Source organism: Cherax quadricarinatus, chromosome 10 (genome assembly GCF_038502225.1).
Source record: "Cherax quadricarinatus isolate ZL_2023a chromosome 10, ASM3850222v1, whole genome shotgun sequence".
In the NCBI taxonomy this organism is placed as follows: Eukaryota; Metazoa; Arthropoda; class Malacostraca; order Decapoda; family Parastacidae; genus Cherax; species Cherax quadricarinatus.
In genome coordinates, this window is record NC_091301.1 from 33,850,515 (window position 1) to 33,856,514 (window position 6,000).

A 6,000-nucleotide genomic window follows, 5' to 3' on the forward strand; every position below is an offset into this window, starting at 1 on the left:
TGTGCACAGTCTAAAAAAAATCCTGCAGCACACGGTGCATAATGAGAAAAAAAAAACTTTTTCCATTTTTTTTTAATAAATCAGCGACTTTGCAGTGTATTTTCGTATAGTATTTATTGTTGTATTCTAGTTTTCTTGGTCTCATTTTATAGAATGGAAGACATATTACTGAAATTGAGATGATTTTGACTGGTTTTACAATGAAAGGTGCCTTGAAATTGAGCTCAAAGTAGCAGAAATGTTCGATTTTTACCAAACTTCAAAAGTAAACAAATCGTGCCAAGCGTGCAATACACGTCAACTGGTGAGTCTAATATTCTTTCACAAGTGCACCAATAATATTTATACCATTTTTTACACTAATGCAGTAGTCTGCATAACAGTAAATCTTATATTTTTTGTGAGAATAAAAATTCAAAGTGGAAAGCAAAAGAATATAAGAGGGGCCTTGAGACGTGACTAATGACTAGAGGAAATGTCATTTTAGTGCCAGGAATGTCTTTCTTGTTTATTCTGGACCCTATTCCGAAATTGGCATCTTTTGAAATTTGTGTGAAATTGGCAAAATTGCTAAATTCTGACCACTGTACTGGATAGTTGAATTTATAAATGGGTGGTTTCTTGCACCCATTCGATAGAAAAAATGGAGTTCTAGCGAAATATTCATGTTTTTTGTCGACTAGTACAGTGAAATTGGCCGAAAATGGGGCTCAAAGTGGGCAAAATCGCCGATCCGTAAACATCGCCGAGACCGCTAACTTTGCGAGAGCATAATTCCGTAAGTTTTCTATCAAATTTCAAACTTTTGGTGTCGTTATGATCGGGAAAAGATTCTCTATCTTTTCATTAGAGAAAATAATTTTTTTTTTTTTTAAATTTGGCCGACCCTGAGAACGAGTTTCGGTGAGGGCCTGTCGACCCTCAAAGGGTTAAAGTCCTAACAACACCCTCAACTGAGCAAGCAAGAAAACCCACACCTGCCCTGGATATGTGAACCCCATCCCTGGCATACATGTCATTTCGGCCATAGAAGTGGTTCCAGTTCTCGATGAATGGTACTGCATTATCCTTACAGTGTCTGTCCAGCCAACAATTAAATATCGTATAAAATGTTAAAACAGACATTTTGCATACTCCATCTAAATACACCCCACAGTAGAATAAATTAACATAAATATAAGATGTGGTAGCCAGGCGACTTGTGGTAGCCAGACAACTTGTAGGACTTGTGGTAGCCAGGCAACTTGTAGGACTTGTGACGAAAACCAGACGCATTCATCTGGTTTGTTTATATTATGTGTGGGTGGGGCGGGGAGGCTGCCCTTCCTGGCTACCCATACTTCCCAACCTGACTTCACACGAATAATACTCGCCTCTCACTCTACATTAAGACTACAAATATTTTAAGGTAATTAATGAGTGTAATATACATGTATATGCATTTTATCGCTCTAGGGACCTTAATGTTGTAGTAGGTATAAGTGGCTGGGCAGAATGCCATACCTCCCACACGACTGTTCACCTTTCACCCTACATTAAGACCATTAATTAAGACTACAAATATTTTAAGGTAAGTAATACGTCTACTGTACAGTGGACCACCGCATAACGACATTAATCCGTTCATGAGAGCTCATTGTTATGCGAAATTATCATTATGCGAATGAATTTTCCCCGTAAGAAATAATGGAAATCAAATTAATCCGTGCAAGACACCCAAAAGTATGAAAAAAAATTTTTACCACATGAAATATACGTTTTCCTACACACAAAGAGAAGGATACATGCACAATAGTAGAGTAGTACATGCACAGTATATATTGTGCATGTACTACTCTACTAAATGAAGAATAAATGACACTTACCTTTATTGAAGATGCAACAATGACTGATGAGACAGTTTGTCCTGGGAGTGCCTTTTCCTCCTGAGTACTGTAGGTCCTGTTTGGCATTTTCTTCCAGAACAGGGCTTATCACACTGTGTATGCCACTATGATTCTTAAATCTCTCAAACCAACCTTTGCTGGCTTTAAATTCACCAATATGAGCACTAGTTCCAGGCATTTTTCCCTGTTCACCTAGGTGTTAGTCGACTGGTGTGGGCTGCATCCTGGGAGACAAGATTAAGGACCCCAATGGAAATAAGTTAGAGTCCTCGATGATGCACTGACTTTCTTGGGTTATCCTGGGTGGCTAACCCTCTGGGGTTAATTGTTTCTCGGTAATTGTTTCACGTTAAGCCACACCAACAACACTCTCCACATCTTCGAGTAATACAGCTGACGGTGGTGCAGCAACAGCAGCTGGGGTGCAGCTGACCATGGTGCAGCAGCAGCTGGGTGCAGCAACAGCTGACCATGGTGCAGCTGCAGCTGTGGTGCAGCAGCAGCTGACTGGTCCAATTTATCAGCTGACCGTGGTGCAGCAGCTGCAGCTGACTGTGGTACGATAGTATTTATCACCCTTTTTACCACAGGGTTGGCACTAGAAGCTTTCTTTGGGCCCATGGTGGCTTATTTAGCAGTTACAAGCACTATAAATAATGGAATAATACAAAATGTATCGAATGTATGCATGCAACCGTCCACCCTGGCTTGTAAACAATGACGGCAAGGCAGGCGCTCAGGCTGGACGGACAGGTTCGGGACGAGTCATGTTCAGAAACAGCTGATTGTGCAACAGCAGCTGACCGTGGTGCAGCAGCAGCTGACTGATCCAGCAACAGCTGATTGGTCCAGCAACAGCTGACTGATCCAGCAACAGCTGACTGATCCAGCAACAGCTGACTGATCCAGGAAGAGCTGACTGGTCCAGCAACAGTTGACTGATCCAGCAACAGCTGACTGGTCCAGCAACAGCTGACTGGTCCAGCAACAGCTGACTGATCCAGCAACAGCTGACTGATCCAGCAACAGCTGACTGATCCAGGAAGAGCTGACTGGTCCAGCAACAGTTGACTGATCCAGCAACAGCTGACTGGTCCAGCAACAGCTGACTGGTCCAGCAACAGCTGACTGATCCAGCAACAGCTGACTGATCCAGCAATAGCTGACTGGTCCAGCAACAGCTAACTGATCCAGCAACAGCTGACTGGTCCAGCAACAGCTGATCGTGGTGCAGCAGCAGCTGACTGATCCAGCAACAGCTGACTGGTCCAGCAACAGCTGATTGTGGTGCAGCAGCAGCTGACTGATTCAGCAGCAGCTGACTGGTCCAGCAACAGCTGATCGTGGTGCAGCAGCAGCTGATTGATCCAGCAACAGCTGATCGTGGTACAGCAGCAGCTAACTGATCCAGCAACAGCTGATCATGGTGCAGCAGCAGCTGACTGATCCAGCAACAGCTGATCGTGGTGCAGCAGCAGCTGACTGATTCAGCAACAGCTGACTGGTCCAACAACAGCTGATCGTGGTGCAGCAGCAGCTGACTTATCCAGCAACAGCTGACTGGTCCAGCAACAGCTGATTGAGGTGCAACAGCAGCTGACTGATCCAGCAACAGCTGACTGGTCAAGCAACAGCTGACCGTGGTGCAGCAGCAGCTGACTGTGGTATGATAGCATTTCTCACCCTTTTTACCACTGGGTTAGCACTAGAGGCTTTCTTGGGGCCCATGGTCACTTATTTTGCAGATGAAATCACCAAAAACGCTGTAATAATACGAAATGTTCCGATAGTATGCTTGGATGTTACTGCGGAGGCTGGCTTGTAAACAATGCCACCGGCGGAACATGTGAAGCTGGCTCAGGCCGCACATTAGAAGCGTCTCGGATGAATAGCGTTGAGCGAGTTTTTTTGCGGTATGCGAGGCAAAATTTTAGTGATAAAATGTATCGGTATGCGGATTTAACGTTATGTGATGCCAACGGTATGCGAGGGTCCACTGTATATGCATTTTATTGCTCTAGGGAGCTTAAAGCATCATAGTATAGTACAAATATTTTGAGATGAATAATGAGTGTACTGTGTGTGCATTTTAATTTTTAATGCCTAGTTCTACTGCTAGCTTAACCCTTTCAGGGTCGACAGGCCCTCTCAGAGACTTTTTCTCAGGGTCGCCCAAATTTAAAAAAAAAAAAAAAAAAAAATTATAAAAAGATAGAGAATCTTTTCCTGATCATAATGACACCAAAAGTATGAAATTTGATGGAAAAAATACGGAATTATGTTCTCACAAAGTTAGCAGTCTCAACGATGTTTACGCATCGGCGATTTTGCCCACTTTAAGACCTATTTTCGGCCAATTCCACTGTACTAGTCGACAAAAATCATGAATATTTCGCTAGAACTCCATTTTTTCTATCGAATGAGTGCAAGAAACCACCCATTTACCGATTTCAACTATCCAATAAAGTGGTCAGAATTTACCAATTTTACCAATTTCACACAAATTTCAAAAGATGCCAATTTCCAAATAGGGTCCAGAATAAACAAGACAGACATTCCTGGCACTAAAATGATATTTCCTCTGTTCATTAGTCACGTCCCCAGGCCCCTCTTACATTCTTTTGCTTTCCACTTTGAATTTTTATTCTCACAAAAAATAAAGATTTACTGTTATGTAGACTACTGCATTAGTGTAAAAAATGGTATAAATAATATCAGCGCACTTGTGAACGAATATTAGACTCACCAATTGATGTGTATTGGACGCTTAGCATGATTTGTTTACTTTGAACTTTGGAAAAAATCGAACATTTCTACTACTTTGAGCTCAATTTCAAGGTACTTTTCATTGTAAAATCAGTCAAAATCATCTCAATTTCTGTAATATGTCTTCCATTCTATAGAATGAGACGAGGAAAGCTAGAATACAACAATAAATACCATATGAAAATACAGGGCAAACTCGCTGTTTTAATCCAAAGTTTTTTTTTTTCTCATTACGCACTGTGTGCTACAGGATTTTTTTTGTACTGCGCACACTGACCACATAGACCCATTCTTTTCATATGCCTATAAATTCCTTTCTTCTGCCCTAAAAGATATTTGAGCCTATTATTCATCCATTTTGGATCAGCTTTCTCTCACTAGATTTGAGGGCACTAGAATTTAGGCATACTAGTATGTCAAAAACCCTGGTGCGTAAGCCGTACTAGTATGGCCAAAACTCTGAAAGGGTTAATATATGTTAGTGTAAACTTGTTATCTGGCATTTACACGCATTTATAAATGGAAAAAATGGAGTTCTGCTTTCTGGCAGTAGCCTGGAACTTGACCTTCCGAATATGTGTGGCCCTACTGTATATACGTATATAGTGGTACCTCGGGATGCGAACTTATTTCATTCCAGAACGCTGTTCAAGTGCTGATAACGAACGAATTCGTTCCCATGAGGAATAATGTAAATTATATTAATCTGTTTCACATCCCCATAAATACAGTTACAAAAGCATTTACATAAATACACTTACATAATTGTTTGCGTTTTGAGCTATTCGTATCCCGAGGTACCACCGGATGTATGTACAGTGGAACCTCCACTTACACGAGGATCCACGTGCGAATTTTTCCAAATACGAGCAGTCGATAGACCGATTTCTTTGCTTACATATGCGAGCGAAATTTCCATAAACGAGCGGGCATCAAGGGAGGTTCCTTGACGCTGGTGAGGAGCTGTTGCTCTTGATCTAGGAACCTGCATCTCATTTATTAGTTGGACTATCTTACTGAAACTTGGGCAATGTATGATGGAAATATGCTTCTTAAAGTACACCATGAAAAAAATCAGACCATAAATAATGGAGTTCACTTCTCAGCAATTAGCTGCACCTTAGTGGTATTTTCATATGGTTTTTATGGTTGTATTCTCGTTTTTTTGGTCTCATTTGATAGACTGGAAGATATATTACAGAAATATATATGATTTTGATTGGTTTAATGGCGAAAAGTACCTTGAAATTGAGCTCAAAGTACCAGAAATGTTAGATTCTTTGGCAATGTTCAGGAGTAAACAAATGACGTTACTGTCCATTATACTAAATAACAAAAAAGGCACAAT